Genomic DNA, 18764 nt, shown 5'->3' on the forward strand with positions numbered 1-18764 from the left:
CTTTAAAGAAGGGCAGTCAGTTGGTAGACTTACTTGAGGCCCTGCTGCCCAGGCTGGAAATTTTGCTTTCATTCCTTAGGTGGCACATTGGCTCAGGACGGCCTTACACCAAGGATTCAGGGATGTGCAGCCCGATTACTTGAGATCAGCCCTTCTGGCTCTTTCATGGATGAAACCAACTGGGAAAAGAGCCGTTCTAAGCTGGGGACCATGGTGTCTTTACCTAGTCTACACAGAAACAGCACTCTGAGGGAGACGAGCTGCTGGTGTTTGGTAGCACAATCTCCTATTCTGAAGAGAAACATTTCGTTGTAATCGGGTTGCATCAGCCTTGCCACATGTTCTCAACTGGCTTTAAAGAAGGGCAGTCAGTTGGCAGACTTAGTTGACGCCCTGCTTCCCACGCTGGAAACTTTGCTTTCATTCCTTCGTTAGCACATTGGCTCAGGACGGCCTTACCCCAAGAATTCAGGGATATGCAGCCCGATTACTTGAGATCAGCCCTTCTGGCTCTTTCATGGATGAAACCAACTGGGAAAATAGCCGTTCTAAGTTGGGCACCATGTTGTCTTACCCTGGTCTACAGAGAAACAGCCCTCTGAGGGATAGGAGCTGCTGGTGTTTGGTAGCACAATCTCCTATTCTGAAGAGAAACATTTCGTTGTAAGTGGGATGCATCAGACTTGCCACATTTTCTCAACTGGCTTTAAAGAAGGGCAGTCAGTTGGCAGACTTCCTTGAGTCCCTGCGTCCCAGGCTGGAAACTTTGCTTTCATTCCTTAGTTAGCACATTGGCTCAGGACGGCCTTACCCCAAGGATTCAGGGATGTGCAGCCCAATTACTCGAGATCAGCCCTTCTGGCTCTTTCATGGATGAAACCAACTGGGAAAAGAGCCGTTCTAAGCTGGGGACCATGGTGTCTTTCCCTAGTCTACACAGAAACAGCACTCTGAGGGAGACGAGCTGCTGGCGTTTGGTAGCAAAATCGCCTATTCTGAAGAGAAACATTTCGTTGTAAGCGGGTTGCATCAGCCTTGCCTCATTTTCACAAGTGGCTATAAAGGAGGGCAGCCAGTAGGCCTCACCCTTCAAGCCCACTCCAATTTCCTAGAGAAAACACCAGGCCTCGGTGTGCTTTCCTGTGACAAGTAAACTTTGCTTTCATTCCTTAGGGGGCACTTTGGCTCAGAAATGCCCTACCCCAAGGATTCAGGAATGTTCAGCCCGATTGTTTGAGAACAGCTTTTCTGGCTCTTTCATGGATGAAACTAACTGGGATAAGAGCCGTTCTAAGCTGGGGACCATGGTGTCTTACCCTAGTCTACACAGAAACAGCACTCTGAGGGAGAGGAGTTGCTGGTGTTTGGTAGCACAATCTCTTATTCTGAAGAGAAACATTTCATTGTAAGCGGGTTGCATCAGCCTTGCCACATTTTCTCAACTGGCTTTAAAGAAGGGCAGTCAGTTGGTAGACTTACTTGAGGCCCTGCTGCCCAGGCTGGAAATTTTGCTTTCATTCCTTAGGTGGCACATTGGCTCAGGACGGCCTTACACCAAGGATTCAGGGATGTGCAGCCCGATTACTTGAGATCAGCCCTTCTGGCTCTTTCATGGATGAAACCAACTGGGAAAAGAGCCGTTCTAAGCTGGGGACCATGGTGTCTTTCCCTAGTCTACACAGAAACAGCACTCTGAGGGAGACGAGCTGCTGGTGTTTGGTAGCACAATCTCCTATTCTGAAGAGAAACATTTCGTTGTAATCGGGTTGCATCAGCCTTGCCACATTTTCTCAACTGGCTTTAAAGAAGGGCAGTCAGTTGGCAGACTTAGTTGACGCCCTGCTTCCCACACTGGAAACTTTGCTTTCATTCCTTCGTTAGCACATTGGCTCAGGACGGCCTTACCCCAAGGATTCAGGGATATGCAGCCCGATTACTTGAGATCAGCCCTTCTGGCTCTTTCATGGATGAAACCAACTGGGAAAATAGCCGTTCTAAGTTGGGCACCATGGTGTCTTACCCTAGTCTACAGAGAAACAGCCCTCTGAGGGATAGGAGCTGCTGGTGTTTGGTAGCACAATCTCCTATTCTGAAGAGAAACATTTCGTTGTAAGTGGGATGCATCAGACTTGCCACATTTTCTCAACTGGCTTTAAAGAAGGGCAGTCAGTTGGCAGACTTCCTTGAGTCCCTGCGTCCCAGGCTGGAAACTTTGCTTTCATTCCTTAGTTAGCACATTGGCTCAGGACGGCCTTACCCCAAGGATTCAGGGATGTGCAGCCCAATTACTCGAGATCAGCCCTTCTGGCTCTTTCATGGATGAAACCAACTGGGAAAAGAGCCGTTCTAAGCTGGGGACCATGGTGTCTTTCCCTAGTCTACACAGAAACAGCACTCTGAGGGAGACGAGCTGCTGGCGTTTGGTAGCAAAATCGCCTATTCTGAAGAGAAACATTTCGTTGTAAGCGGGTTGCATCAGCCTTGCCTCATTTTCACAAGTGGCTATAAAGGAGGGCAGTCAGTAGGCCTCACCCTTCAAGCCCACTCCAATTTCCTAGAGAAAACACCAGGCCTCGGTGTGCTTTCCTGTGGCAAGTAAAGTTTGCTTTCATTCCTTAGGGGGCACTTTGGCTCAGAAATGCCCTACCCCAAGGATTCAGGAATGTTCAGCCCGATTGTTTGAGAACAGCTTTTCTGGCTCTTTCATGGATGAAACTAACTGGGATAAGAGCCGTTCTAAGCTGGGGACCATGGTGTCTTACCCTAGTCTACACAGAAACAGCACTCTGAGGGAGAGGAGTTGCTGGTGTTTGGTAGCACAATCTCCTATTCTGAAGAGAAACATTTCGGTGTAAGCGGGTTGCATCAGCCTTGCCACATGTTCTCAACTGGCTTTAAAGAAGGGCAGTCAGTTGGTAGACTTACTTGAGGCCCTGCTGCCCAGCCTGGAAATTTTGCTTTCATTCCTTAGGTGGCACATTGGCTCAGGACGGCCTTACACCAAGGATTCAGGGATGTGCAGCCCGATTACTTGAGATCAGCCCTTCTGGCTCTTTCATGGATGAAACCAACTGGGAAAAGAGCCGTTCTAAACTGGGGACCATGGTGTCTTTCCCTAGTCTACACAGAAACAGCAGTCTGAGGGAGACGAGCTGCTGGTGTTTGGTAGCACAATCTCCTATTCTGAAGAGAAACATTTCGTTGTAATCGGGTTGCATCAGCCTTGCCACATTTTCTCAACTGGCTTTAAAGAAGGGCAGTCAGTTGGCAGACTTACTTGAGGCCCTGCGTCCCAGGCTGGAAACTTTGCTTTCATTCCTTAGTTAGCACATTGGCTCAGGACGGCCTTACCCCAAGGATTCAGGGATGTGCAGCCTGATTACTCGAGATCAGCCCTTCTGGCTCTTTCATGGATGAAACCAACTGGGAAAAGAGCCGTTCTAAGCTGGGGACCATGGTGTCTTTCCCTAGTCTACACAGAAACAGCACTCTGAGGGAGACGAGCTGCTGGCGTTTGGTAGCAAAATCGCCTATTCTGAAGAGAAACATTTCGTTGTAAGCAGGTTGCATCAGCCTTGCCTCATTTTCACAAGTGGCTATAAAGGAGGGCAGTCAGTAGGCCTCACCCTTCAAGCCCACTCCAATTTCCTAGCGAAAACACCAGGCCTCGGTGTGCTTTCCTGTGGCAAGTAAACTTTGCTTTCATTCCTTAGGGGGCACTTTGGCTCAGAACTGCCCTACCCCAAGGATTCAGGAATGTTCAGCCCGATTGTTTGAGAACAGCTTTTCTGGCTCTTTCATGGATGAAACCAAATGGGAAAAGAGCCGTTCTAAGCTGGGGACCATGGTGTCTTACCCTAGTCTACACAGAAACAGCACTCTGAGGGAGAGGAGTTGCTGGTGTTTGGTAGCACAATCTCATATTCTGAAGAGAAACATTTCTATGTAAGCGGGTTGCATCAGCCTTGCCACATTTTCTCAACTGGCTTTAAAGAAGGGCAGTCAGTTGGTAGACTTACTTGAGGCCCTGCTGCCCAGGCTGGAAATTTTGCTTTCATTCCTTAGGTGGCACATTGCCTCAGGACGGCCTTACAGCAAGGATTCAGGGATGTGCAGCCCGATTACTTGAGATCAGCCCTTCTGGCTCTTTCATGGATGAAACCAACTGGGAAAAGAGCCGTTCTAAGCTGGGGACCATGGTGTCTTTCCCTAATCTACACAGAAACAGCACTCTGAGGGAGACGAGCTGCTGGCGTTTGGTAGCAAAATCGCCTATTCTGAAGAGAAACATTTCGTTGTAAGCAGGTTGCATCAGCCTTGCCTCATTTTCACAAGTGGCTATAAAGGAGGACAGTCAGTAGGCCTCACCCTTCAAGCCCACTCCAATTTCCTAGCGAAAACACCAGGCCTCGGTGTGCTTTCCTGTGGCAAGTAAACTTTGCTTTCATTCCTTAGGGGGCACTTTGGCTCAGAACTGCCCTACCCCAAGGATTCAGGAATGTTCAGCCCGATTGTTTGAGAACAGCTTTTCTGGCTCTTTCATGGATGAAACCAACTGGGAAAAGAGCCGTTCTAAGCTGGGGACCATGGTGTCTTACCCTAGTCTACACAGAAACAGCACTCTGAGGGAGAGGAGTTGCTGGTGTTTGGTAGCACAATCTCTTATTCTGAAGAGAAACATTTCTATGTAAGCGGGTTGCATCAGCCTTGCCACATTTTCTCAACTGGCTTTAAAGAAGGGCAGTCAGTTGGTAGACTTACTTGAGGCCCTGCTGCCCAGGCTGGAAATTTTGCTTTCATTCCTTAGGTGGCACATTGGCTCAGGACGGCCTTACACCAAGGATTCAGGGATGTGCAGCCCGATTACTTGAGATCAGCCCTTCTGGCTCTTTCATGGATGAAACCAACTGGGAAAAGAGCCGTTCTAAGCTGGGGACCATGGTGTCTTTCCCTAGTCTACACAGAAACAGCACTCTGAGGGAGACGAGCTGCTGGTGTTTGGTAGCACAATCTCCTATTCTGAAGAGAAACATTTCGTTGTAATCGGGTTGCATCAGCCTTGCCACATTTTCTCAACTGGCTTTAAAGAAGGGCAGTCAGTTGGCAGACTTAGTTGACGCCCTGCTTCCCACGCTGGAAACTTTGCTTTCATTCCTTCGTTAGCACATTGGCTCAGGACGGCCTTACCCCAAGGATTCAGGGATATGCAGCCCGATTACTTGAGATCAGCCCTTCTGGCTCTTTCATGGATGAAACCAACTGGGAAAATAGCCGTTCTAAGTTGGGCACCATGGTGTCTTACCCTAGTCTACAGAGAAACAGCCCTCTGAGGGATAGGAGCTGCTGGTGTTTGGTAGCACAATCTCCTATTCTGAAGAGAAACATTTCGTTGTAAGTGGGATGCATCAGACTTGCCACATTTTCTCAACTGGCTTTAAAGAAGGGCAGTCAGTTGGCAGACTTCCTTGAGTCCCTGCGTCCCAGGCTGGAAACTTTGCTTTCATTCCTTAGTTAGCACATTGGCTCAGGACGGCCTTACCCCAAGGATTCAGGGATGTGCAGCCCAATTACTCGAGATCAGCCCTTCTGGCTCTTTCATGGATGAAACCAACTGGGAAAAGAGCCGTTCTAAGCTGGGGACCATGGTGTCTTTCCCTAGTCTACACAGAAAGAGCACTCTGAGGGAGACGAGCTGCTGGCGTTTGGTAGCAAAATCGCCTATTCTGAAGAGAAACATTTCGTTGTAAGCGGGTTGCATCAGCCTTGCCTCATTTTCACAAGTGGCTATAAAGGAGGGCAGTCAGTAGGCCTCACCCTTCAAGCCCACTCCAATTTCCTAGAGAAAACACCAGGCCTCGGTGTGCTTTCCTGTGACAAGTAAACTTTGCTTTCATTCCTTAGGGGGCACTTTGGCTCAGAAATGCCCTACCCCAAGGATTCAGGAATGTTCAGCCAGATTGTTTGAGAACAGCTTTTCTGGCTCTTTCATGGATGAAACTAACTGGGATAAGAGCCGTTCTAAGCTGGGGACCATGGTGTCTTACCCTAGTCTACACAGAAACAGCTCTCTGAGGGAGAGGAGTTGCTGGTGTTTGGTAGCACAATCTCTTATTCTGAAGAGAAACATTTCATTGTAAGCGGGTTGCATCAGCCTTGCCACATTTTCTCAACTGGCTTTAAAGAAGGGCAGTCAGTTGGTAGACTTACTTGAGGCCCTGCTGCCCAGGCTGGAAATTTTGCTTTCATTCCTTAGGTGGCACATTGCCTCAGGACGGCCTTACAGCAAGGATTCAGGGATGTGCAGCCCGATTACTTGAGATCAGCCCTTCTGGCTCTTTCATGGATGAAACCAACTGGGAAAAGAGCCGTTCTAAGCTGGGGACCATGGTGTCTTTCCCTAGTCTACACAGAAACAGCACTCTGAGGGAGACGAGCTGCTGGTGTTTGGTAGCACAATCTCCTATTCTGAAGAGAAACATTTCGTTGTAATCGGGTTGCATCAGCCTTGCCACATTTTCTCAACTGGCTTTAAAGAAGGGCAGTCAGTTGGCAGACATACTTGAGGCCCTGCGTCCCAGGCTGGAAACTTTGCTTTCATTCCTTAGTTAGCACATTGGCTCAGGACGGCCTTACCCCAAGGATTCAGGGATGTGCAGCCTGATTACTCGAGATCAGCCCTTCTGGCTCTTTCATGGATGAAACCAACTGGGAAAAGAGCCGTTCTAAGCTGGGGACCATGGTGTCTTTCCCTAGTCTACACAGAAACAGCACTCTGAGGGAGACGAGCTGCTGGCGTTTGGTAGCAAAATCGCCTATTCTGAAGAGAAACATTTCGTTGTAAGCAGGTTGCATCAGCCTTGCCTCATTTTCACAAGTGGCTATAAAGGAGGACAGTCAGTAGGCCTCACCCTTCAAGCCCACTCCAATTTCCTAGCGAAAACACCAGGCCTCGGTGTGCTTTCCTGTGGCAAGTAAACTTTGCTTTCATTCCTTAGGGGGCACTTTGGCTCAGAACTGCCCTACCCCAAGGATTCAGGAATGTTCAGCCCGATTGTTTGAGAACAGCTTTTCTGGCTCTTTCATGGATGAAACCAACTGGGAAAAGAGCCGTTCTAAGCTGGGGACCATGGTGTCTTACCCTAGTCTACACAGAAACAGCACTCTGAGGGAGAGGAGTTGCTGGTGTTTGGTAGCACAATCTCTTATTCTGAAGAGAAACATTTCTATGTAAGCGGGTTGCATCAGCCTTGCCACATTTTCTCAACTGGCTTTAAAGAAGGGCAGTCAGTTGGTAGACTTACTTGAGGCCCTGCTGCCCAGGCTGGAAATTTTGCTTTCATTCCTTAGGTGGCACATTGGCTCAGGACGGCCTTACACCAAGGATTCAGGGATGTGCAGCCCGATTACTTGAGATCAGCCCTTCTGGCTCTTTCATGGATGAAACCAACTGGGAAAAGAGCCGTTCTAAGCTGGGGACCATGGTGTCTTTCCCTAGTCTACACAGAAACAGCACTCTGAGGGAGACGAGCTGCTGGTGTTTGGTAGCACAATCTCCTATTCTGAAGAGAAACATTTCGTTGTAATCGGGTTGCATCAGCCTTGCCACATTTTCTCAACTGGCTTTAAAGAAGGGCAGTCAGTTGGCAGACTTAGTTGACGCCCTGCTTCCCACGCTGGAAACTTTGCTTTCATTCCTTCGTTAGCACATTGGCTCAGGACGGCCTTACCCCAAGGATTCAGGGATATGCAGCCCGATTACTTGAGATCAGCCCTTCTGGCTCTTTCATGGATGAAACCAACTGGGAAAATAGCCGTTCTAAGTTGGGCACCATGGTGTCTTACCCTAGTCTACAGAGAAACAGCCCTCTGAGGGATAGGAGCTGCTGGTGTTTGGTAGCACAATCTCCTATTCTGAAGAGAAACATTTCGTTGTAAGTGGGATGCATCAGACTTGCCACATTTTCTCAACTGGCTTTAAAGAAGGGCAGTCAGTTGGCAGACTTCCTTGAGTCCCTGCGTCCCAGGCTGGAAACTTTGCTTTCATTCCTTAGTTAGCACATTGGCTCAGGACGGCCTTACCCCAAGGATTCAGGGATGTGCAGCCCAATTACTCGAGATCAGCCCTTCTGGCTCTTTCATGGATGAAACCAACTGGGAAAAGAGCCGTTCTAAGCTGGGGACCATGGTGTCTTTCCCTAGTCTACACAGAAAGAGCACTCTGAGGGAGACGAGCTGCTGGCGTTTGGTAGCAAAATCGCCTATTCTGAAGAGAAACATTTCGTTGTAAGCGGGTTGCATCAGCCTTGCCTCATTTTCACAAGTGGCTATAAAGGAGGGCAGTCAGTAGGCCTCACCCTTCAAGCCCACTCCAATTTCCTAGAGAAAACACCAGGCCTCGGTGTGCTTTCCTGTGACAAGTAAACTTTGCTTTCATTCCTTAGGGGGCACTTTGGCTCAGAAATGCCCTACCCCAAGGATTCAGGAATGTTCAGCCAGATTGTTTGAGAACAGCTTTTCTGGCTCTTTCATGGATGAAACTAACTTGGATAAGAGCCGTTCTAAGCTGGGGACCATGGTGTCTTACCCTAGTCTACACAGAAACAGCTCTCTGAGGGAGAGGAGTTGCTGGTGTTTGGTAGCACAATCTCTTATTCTGAAGAGAAACATTTCATTGTAAGCGGGTTGCATCAGCCTTGCCACATTTTCTCAACTGGCTTTAAAGAAGGGCAGTCAGTTGGTAGACTTACTTGAGGCCCTGCTGCCCAGGCTGGAAATTTTGCTTTCATTCCTTAGGTGGCACATTGCCTCAGGACGGCCTTACAGCAAGGATTCAGGGATGTGCAGCCCGATTACTTGAGATCAGCCCTTCTGGCTCTTTCATGGATGAAACCAACTGGGAAAAGAGCCGTTCTAAGCTGGGGACCATGGTGTCTTTCCCTAGTCTACACAGAAACAGCACTCTGAGGGAGACGAGCTGCTGGTGTTTGGTAGCACAATCTCCTATTCTGAAGAGAAACATTTCGTTGTAATCGGGTTGCATCAGCCTTGCCACATTTTCTCAACTGGCTTTAAAGAAGGGCAGTCAGTTGGCAGACATACTTGAGGCCCTGCGTCCCAGGCTGGAAACTTTGCTTTCATTCCTTAGTTAGCACATTGGCTCAGGACGGCCTTACCCCAAGGATTCAGGGATGTGCAGCCTGATTACTCGAGATCAGCCCTTCTGGCTCTTTCATGGATGAAACCAACTGGGAAAAGAGCCGTTCTAAGCTGGGGACCATGGTGTCTTTCCCTAGTCTACACAGAAACAGCACTCTGAGGGAGACGAGCTGCTGGCGTTTGGTAGCAAAATCGCCTATTCTGAAGAGAAACATTTCGTTGTAAGCAGGTTGCATCAGCCTTGCCTCATTTTCACAAGTGGCTATAAAGGAGGACAGTCAGTAGGCCTCACCCTTCAAGCCCACTCCAATTTCCTAGCGAAAACACCAGGCCTCGGTGTGCTTTCCTGTGGCAAGTAAACTTTGCTTTCATTCCTTAGGGGGCACTTTGGCTCAGAACTGCCCTACCCCAAGGATTCAGGAATGTTCAGCCCGATTGTTTGAGAACAGCTTTTCTGGCTCTTTCATGGATGAAACCAACTGGGAAAAGAGCCGTTCTAAGCTGGGGACCATGGTATCTTACCCTAGTCTACACAGAAACAGCACTCTGAGGGAGAGGAGTTGCTGGTGTTTGGTAGCACAATCTCTTATTCTGAAGAGAAACATTTCTATGTAAGCGGGTTGCATCAGCCTTGCCACATTTTCTCAACTGGCTTTAAAGAAGGGCAGTCAGTTGGTAGACTTACTTGAGGCCCTGCTGCCCAGGCTGGAAATTTTGCTTTCATTCCTTAGGTGGCACATTGGCTCAGGACGGCCTTACACCAAGGATTCAGGGATGTGCAGCCCGATTACTTGAGATCAGCCCTTCTGGCTCTTTCATGGATGAAACCAACTGGGAAAAGAGCCGTTCTAAGCTGGGGACCATGGTGTCTTTCCCTAGTCTACACAGAAACAGCACTCTGAGGGAGACGAGCTGCTGGTGTTTGGTAGCACAATCTCCTATTCTGAAGAGAAACATTTCGTTGTAATCGGGTTGCATCAGCCTTGCCACATTTTCTCAACTGGCTTTAAAGAAGGGCAGTCAGTTGGCAGACTTAGTTGACGCCCTGCTTCCCACGCTGGAAACTTTGCTTTCATTCCTTCGTTAGCACATTGGCTCAGGACGGCCTTACCCCAAGGATTCAGGGATATGCAGCCCGATTACTTGAGATCAGCCCTTCTGGCTCTTTCATGGATGAAACCAACTGGGAAAATAGCCGTTCTAAGTTGGGCACCATGGTGTCTTACCCTAGTCTACAGAGAAACAGCCCTCTGAGGGATAGGAGCTGCTGGTGTTTGGTAGCACAATCTCCTATTCTGAAGAGAAACATTTCGTTGTAAGTGGGATGCATCAGACTTGCCACATTTTCTCAACTGGCTTTAAAGAAGGGCAGTCAGTTGGCAGACTTCCTTGAGTCCCTGCGTCCCAGGCTGGAAACTTTGCTTTCATTCCTTAGTTAGCACATTGGCTCAGGACGGCCTTACCCCAAGGATTCAGGGATGTGCAGCCCAATTACTCGAGATCAGCCCTTCTGGCTCTTTCATGGATGAAACCAACTGGGAAAAGAGCCGTTCTAAGCTGGGGACCATGGTGTCTTTCCCTAGTCTACACAGAAAGAGCACTCTGAGGGAGACGAGCTGCTGGCGTTTGGTAGCAAAATCGCCTATTCTGAAGAGAAACATTTCGTTGTAAGCGGGTTGCATCAGCCTTGCCTCATTTTCACAAGTGGCTATAAAGGAGGGCAGTCAGTAGGCCTCACCCTTCAAGCCCACTCCAATTTCCTAGAGAAAACACCAGGCCTCGGTGTGCTTTCCTGTGACAAGTAAACTTTGCTTTCATTCCTTAGGGGGCACTTTGGCTCAGAAATGCCCTACCCCAAGGATTCAGGAATGTTCAGCCAGATTGTTTGAGAACAGCTTTTCTGGCTCTTTCATGGATGAAACTAACTGGGATAAGAGCCGTTCTAAGCTGGGGACCATGGTGTCTTACCCTAGTCTACACAGAAACAGCTCTCTGAGGGAGAGGAGTTGCTGGTGTTTGGTAGCACAATCTCTTATTCTGAAGAGAAACATTTCATTGTAAGCGGGTTGCATCAGCCTTGCCACATTTTCTCAACTGGCTTTAAAGAAGGGCAGTCAGTTGGTAGACTTACTTGAGGCCCTGCTGCCCAGGCTGGAAATTTTGCTTTCATTCCTTAGGTGGCACATTGCCTCAGGACGGCCTTACAGCAAGGATTCAGGGATGTGCAGCCCGATTACTTGAGATCAGCCCTTCTGGCTCTTTCATGGATGAAACCAACTGGGAAAAGAGCCGTTCTAAGCTGGGGACCATGGTGTCTTTCCCTAGTCTACACAGAAACAGCACTCTGAGGGAGACGAGCTGCTGGTGTTTGGTAGCACAATCTCCTATTCTGAAGAGAAACATTTCGTTGTAATCGGGTTGCATCAGCCTTGCCACATTTTCTCAACTGGCTTTAAAGAAGGGCAGTCAGTTGGCAGACATACTTGAGGCCCTGCGTCCCAGGCTGGAAACTTTGCTTTCATTCCTTAGTTAGCACATTGGCTCAGGACGGCCTTACCCCAAGGATTCAGGGATGTGCAGCCTGATTACTCGAGATCAGCCCTTCTGGCTCTTTCATGGATGAAACCAACTGGGAAAAGAGCCGTTCTAAGCTGGGGACCATGGTGTCTTTCCCTAGTCTACACAGAAACAGCACTCTGAGGGAGACGAGCTGCTGGCGTTTGGTAGCAAAATCGCCTATTCTGAAGAGAAACATTTCGTTGTAAGCAGGTTGCATCAGCCTTGCCTCATTTTCACAAGTGGCTATAAAGGAGGACAGTCAGTAGGCCTCACCCTTCAAGCCCACTCCAATTTCCTAGCGAAAACACCAGGCCTCGGTGTGCTTTCCTGTGGCAAGTAAACTTTGCTTTCATTCCTTAGGGGGCACTTTGGCTCAGAACTGCCCTACCCCAAGGATTCAGGAATGTTCAGCCCGATTGTTTGAGAACAGCTTTTCTGGCTCTTTCATGGATGAAACCAACTGGGAAAAGAGCCGTTCTAAGCTGGGGACCATGGTGTCTTACCCTAGTCTACACAGAAACAGCACTCTGAGGGAGACGAGCTGCTGGTGTTTGGTAGCACAATCTCCTATTCTGAAGAGAAACATTTCGTTGTAATCGGGTTGCATCAGCCTTGCCACATTTTCTCAACTGGCTTTAAAGAAGGGCAGTCAGTTGGCAGACTTAGTTGACGCCCTGCTTCCCACGCTGGAAACTTTGCTTTCATTCCTTCGTTAGCACATTGGCTCAGGACGGCCTTACCCCAAGGATTCAGGGATATGCAGCCCGATTACTTGAGATCAGCCCTTCTGGCTCTTTCATGGATGAAACCAACTGGGAAAATAGCCGTTCTAAGTTGGGCACCATGGTGTCTTACCCTAGTCTACAGAGAAACAGCCCTCTGAGGGATAGGAGCTGCTGGTGTTTGGTAGCACAATCTCCTATTCTGAAGAGAAACATTTCGTTGTAAGTGGGATGCATCAGACTTGCCACATTTTCTCAACTGGCTTTAAAGAAGGGCAGTCAGTTGGCAGACTTCCTTGAGTCCCTGCGTCCCAGGCTGGAAACTTTGCTTTCATTCCTTAGTTAGCACATTGGCTCAGGACGGCCTTACCCCAAGGATTCAGGGATGTGCAGCCCAATTACTCGAGATCAGCCCTTCTGGCTCTTTCATGGATGAAACCAACTGGGAAAAGAGCCGTTCTAAGCTGGGGACCATGGTGTCTTTCCCTAGTCTACACAGAAACAGCACTCTGAGGGAGACGAGCTGCTGGCGTTTGGTAGCAAAATCGGCTATTCTGAAGAGAAACATTTCGTTGTAAGCGGGTTGCATCAGCCTTGCCTCATTTTCACAAGTGGCTATAAAGGAGGGCAGTCAGTAGGCCTCACCCTTCAAGCCCACTCCAATTTCCTAGAGAAAACACCAGGCCTCGGTGTGCTTTCCTGTGGCAAGTAAACTTTGCTTTCATTCCTTAGGGGGCACTTTGGCTCAGAAATGCCCTACCCCAAGGATTCAGGAATGTTCAGCCCGATTGTTTGAGAACAGCTTTTCTGGCTCTTTCATGGATGAAACTAACTGGGATAAGAGCCGTTCTAAGCTGGGGACCATGGTGTCTTACCCTAGTCTACACAGAAACAGCACTCTGAGGGAGAGGAGTTGCTGGTGTTTGGTAGCACAATCTCCTATTCTGAAGAGAAACATTTCGTTGTAAGCGGGTTGCATCAGCCTTGCCACATGTTCTCAACTGGCTTTAAAGAAGGGCAGTCAGTTGGTAGACTTACTTGAGGCCCTGCTGCCCAGCCTGGAAATTTTGCTTTCATTCCTTAGGTGGCACATTGGCTCAGGACGGCCTTACACCAAGGATTCAGGGATGTGCAGCCCGATTACTTGAGATCAGCCCTTCTGGCTCTTTCATGGATGAAACCAACTGGGAAAAGAGCCGTTCTAAACTGGGGACCATGGTGTCTTTCCCTAGTCTACACAGAAACAGCAGTCTGAGGGAGACGAGCTGCTGGTGTTTGGTAGCACAATCTCCTATTCTGAAGAGAAACATTTCGTTGTAATCGGGTTGCATCAGCCTTGCCACATTTTCTCAACTGGCTTTAAAGAAGGGCAGTCAGTTGGCAGACTTACTTGTGGCCCTGCGTCCCAGGCTGGAAACTTTGCTTTCATTCCTTAGTTAGCACATTGGCTCAGGACGGCCTTACCCCAAGGATTCAGGGATGTGCAGCCTGATTACTCGAGATCAGCCCTTCTGGCTCTTTCATGGATGAAACCAACTGGGAAAAGAGCCGTTCTAAGCTGGGGACCATGGTGTCTTTCCCTAGTCTACACAGAAACAGCACTCTGAGGGAGACGAGCTGCTGGCGTTTGGTAGCAAAATCGCCTATTCTGAAGAGAAACATTTCGTTGTAAGCAGGTTGCATCAGCCTTGCCTCATTTTCACAAGTGGCTATAAAGGAGGGCAGTCAGTAGGCCTCACCCTTCAAGCCCACTCCAATTTCCTAGCGAAAACACCAGGCCTCGGTGTGCTTTCCTGTGGCAAGTAAACTTTGCTTTCATTCCTTAGGGGGCACTTTGGCTCAGAACTGCCCTACCCCAAGGATTCAGGAATGTTCAGCCCGATTGTTTGAGAACAGCTTTTCTGGCTCTTTCATGGATGAAACCAACTGGGAAAAGAGCCGTTCTAAGCTGGGGACCATGGTGTCTTACCCTAGTCTACACAGAAACAGCACTCTGAGGGAGAGGAGTTGCTGGTGTTTGGTAGCACAATCTCTTATTCTGAAGAGAAACATTTCTATGTAAGCGGGTTGCATCAGCCTTGCCACATTTTCTCAACTGGCTTTAAAGAAGGGCAGTCAGTTGGTAGACTTACTTGAGGCCCTGCTGCCCAGGCTGGAAATTTTGCTTTCATTCCTTAGGTGGCACATTGCCTCAGGACGGCCTTACAGCAAGGATTCAGGGATGTGCAGCCCGATTACTTGAGATCAGCCCTTCTGGCTCTTTCATGGATGAAACCAACTGGGAAAAGAGCCGTTCTAAGCTGGGGACCATGGTGTCTTTCCCTAGTCTACACAGAAACAGCACTCTGAGGGAGACGAGCTGCTGGTGTTTGGTAGCACAATCTCCTATTCTGAAGAGAAACATTTCGTTGTAATCGGGTTGCATCAGCCTTGCCACATTTTCTCAACTGGCTTTAAAGAAGGGCAGTCAGTTGGCAGACTTACTTGAGGCCCTGCGTCCCAGGCTGGAAACTTTGCTTTCATTCCTTAGTTAGCACATTGGCTCAGGATGGCCTTACCCCAAGGATTCAGGGATGTGCAGCCTGATTACTCGAGATCAGCCCTTCTGGCTCTTTCATGGATGAAACCAACTGGGAAAAGAGCCGTTCTAAGCTGGGGACCATGGTGTCTTTCCCTAGTCTACACAGAAACAGCACTCTGCGGGAGACGAGCTGCTGGCCTTTGGTAGCAAAATCGCCTATTCTGAAGAGAAACATTTCGTTGTAAGCAGGTTGCATCAGCCTTGCCTCATTTTCACAAGTGGCTATAAAGGAGGACAATCAGTAGGCCTCACCCTTCAAGCCCACTCCAATTTCCTAGCGAAAACACCAGGCCTCGGTGTGCTTTCCTGTGGCAAGTAAACTTTGCTTTCATTCCTTAGGGGGCACTTTGGCTCAGAACTGCCCTACCCCAAGGATTCAGGAATGTTCAGCCCGATTGTTTGAGAACAGCTTTTCTGGCTCTTTCATGGATGAAACCAACTGGGAAAAGAGCCGTTCTAAGCTGGGGACCATGGTGTCTTACCCTAGTCTACACAGAAACAGCACTCTGAGGGAGAGGAGTTGCTGGTGTTTGGTAGCACAATCTCTTATTCTGAAGAGAAACATTTCTATGTAAGCGGGTTGCATCAGCCTTGCCACATTTTCTCAACTGGCTTTAAAGAAGGGCAGTCAGTTGGTACACTTACTTGAGGCCCTGCTGCCCAGGCTGGAAATTTTGCTTTCATTCCTTAGGTGGCACATTGCCTCAGGACGGCCTTACACCAAGGATTCAGGGATGTGCAGCCCGATTACTTGAGATCAGCCCTTCTGGCTCTTTCATGGATGAAACCAACTGGGAAAAGAGCCGTTCTAACCTGGGGACCATGGTGTCTTTCCCTAGTCTACACAGAAACAGCACTCTGAGGGAGACGAGCTGCTGGTGTTTGGTAGCACAATCTCCTATTCTGAAGAGAAACATTTCGTTGTAATCGGGTTGCATCAGCCTTGCCACATTTTCTCAACTGGCTTTAAAGAAGGGCAGTCAGTTGGCAGACTTAGTTGACGCCCTGCTTCCCACGCTGGAAACTTTGCTTTCATTCCTTCGTTAGCACATTGGCTCAGGACGGCCTTACCCCAAGGATTCAGGGATATGCAGCCCGATTACTTGAGATCAGCCCTTCTGGCTCTTTCATGGATGAAACCAACTGGGAAAAGAGCCGTTCTAAGTTGGGCACCATGGTGTCTTACCCTAGTCTACAGAGAAACAGCCCTCTGAGGGACAGGAGCTGCTGGTGTTTGGTAGCACAATCTCCTATTCTGAAGAGAAACATTTCGTTGTAAGTGGGATGCATCAGACTTGCCACATTTTCTCAACTGGCTTTAAAGAAGGGCAGTCAGTTGGCAGACTTCCTTGAGTCCCTGCGTCCCAGGCTGGAAACTTTGCTTTCATTCCTTAGTTAGCACATTGGCTCAGGACGGCCTTACCCCAAGGATTCAGGGATGTGCAGCCCGATTACTCGAGATCAGCCCTTCTGGCTCTTTCATGGATGAAACCAACTGGGAAAAGAGCCGTTCTAAGCTGGGGACCATGGTGTCTTTCCCTAGTCTACACAGAAACAGCACTCTGAGGGAGACGAGCTGCTGGCGTTTGGTAGCAAAATCGGCTATTCTGAAGAGAAACATTTCGTTGTAAGCGGGTTGCATCAGCCTTGCCTCATTTTCACAAGTGGCTATAAAGGAGGGCAGTCAGTAGGCCTCACCCTTCAAGCCCACTCCAATTTCCTAGAGAAAACACCAGGCCTCGGTGTGCTTTCCTGTGGCAAGTAAACTTTGCTTTCATTCCTTAGGGGGCACTTTGGCTCAGAAATGCCCTACCCCAAGGATTCAGGAATGTTCAGCCCGATTGTTTGAGAACAGCTTTTCTGGCTCTTTCATGGTTGAAACTAACTGGGATAAGAGCCATTCTAAGCTGGGGACCATGGTGTCTTACCCTAGTCTACACAGAAACAGCACTCTGAGGGAGAGGAGTTGCTGGTGTTTGGTAGCACAATCTCCTATTCTGAAGAGAAACATTTCGTTGTAAGCGGGTTGCATCAGCCTTGCCACATGTTCTCAACTGGCTTTAAAGAAGGGCAGTCAGTTGGCAGACTTAGTTGACGCCCTGCTTCCCACGCTGGAAACTTTGCTTTCATTCCTTCGTTAGCACATTGGCTCAGGACGGCCTTACCCCAAGGATTCAGGGATATGCAGCCCGATTACTTGAGATCAGCCCTTCTGGCTCTTTCATGGATGAAACCAACTGGGAAAATAGCCGTTCTAAGTTGGGCACCATGGTGTCTTACCCTAGTCTACAGAGAAACAGCCCTCTGAGGGATAGGAGCTGCTGGTGTTTGGTAGCACAATCTCCTATTCTGAAGAGAAACATTTCGTTGTAAGTGGGATGCATCAGACTTGCCACATTTTCTCAACTGGCTTTAAAGAAGGGCAGTCAGTTGGCAGACTTCCTTGAGTCCCTGCGTCCCAGGCTGGAAACTTTGCTTTCATTCCTTAGTTAGCACATTGGCTCAGGACGGCCTTACCCCAAGGATTCAGGGATGTGCAGCCCAATTACTCGAGATCAGCCCTTCTGGCTCTTTCATGGATGAAACCAACTGGGAAAAGAGCCGTTCTAAGCTGGGGACCATGGTGTCTTTCCCTAGTCTACACAGAAACAGCACTCTGAGGGAGATGAGCTGCTGGCGTTTGGTAGCAAAATCGCCTATTCTGAAGAGAAACATTTCGTTGTAAGCGGGTTGCATCAGCCTTGCCTCATTTTCACAAGTGGCTATAAAGGAGGGCAGTCAGTAGGCCTCACCCTTCAAGCCCACTCCAATTTCCTAGAGAAAACACCAGGCCTCGGTGTGCTTTCCTGTGGCAAGTAAACTTTGCTTTCATTCCTTAGGGGGCACTTTGGCTCAGAAATGCCCTACCCCAAGGATTCAGGAATGTTCAGCCCGATTGTTTGAGAACAGCTTTTCTGGCTCTTTCATGGATGAAACTAACTGGGATAAGAGCCGTTCTAAGCTGGGGACCATGGTGTCTTACCCTAGTCTACACAGAAACAGCACTCTGAGGGAGAGGAGTTGCTGGTGTTTGGTAGCACAATCTCCTATTCTGAAGAGAAACATTTCGTTGTAAGCGGGTTGCATCAGCCTTGCCACATGTTCTAAACTGGCTTTAAAGAAGGGCAGTCAGTTGGTAGACTTACTTGAGGCCCTGCTGCCCAGCCTGGAAATTTTGCTTTCATTCCTTAGGTGGCACATTGCCTCAGGACGGCCTTACACCAAGGATTCAGGGATGTGCAGCCCGATTACTTGAGATCAGCCCTTCTGGCTCTTTCATGGATGAAACCAACTGGGAAAAGAGCCGTTCTAACCTGGGGACCATGGTGTCTTTCCCTAGTCTACACAGAAACAGCACTCTGAGGGAGACGAGCTGCTGGTGTTTGGTAGCACAATCTCCTATTCTGAAGAGAAACATTTCGTTGTAATCGGGTTGCATCAGCCTTGCCACATTTTCTCAACTGGCTTTAAAGAAGGGCAGTCAGTTGGCAGACTTAGTTGACGCCCTGCTTCCCACGCTGGAAACTTTGCTTTCATTCCTTCGTTAGCACATTGGCTCAGGACGGCCTTACCCCAAGGATTCAGGGATATGCAGCCCGATTACTTGAGATCAGCCCTTCTGGCTCTTTCATGGATGAAACCAACTGGGAAAAGAGCCGTTCTAAGTTGGGCACCATGGTGTCTTACCCTAGTCTACAGAGAAACAG

The sequence above is a fragment of the Balaenoptera acutorostrata genome, chromosome 21 (assembly GCF_949987535.1).
Source record: "Balaenoptera acutorostrata chromosome 21, mBalAcu1.1, whole genome shotgun sequence".
NCBI classification, from domain to species: Eukaryota; Metazoa; Chordata; class Mammalia; order Artiodactyla; family Balaenopteridae; genus Balaenoptera; species Balaenoptera acutorostrata.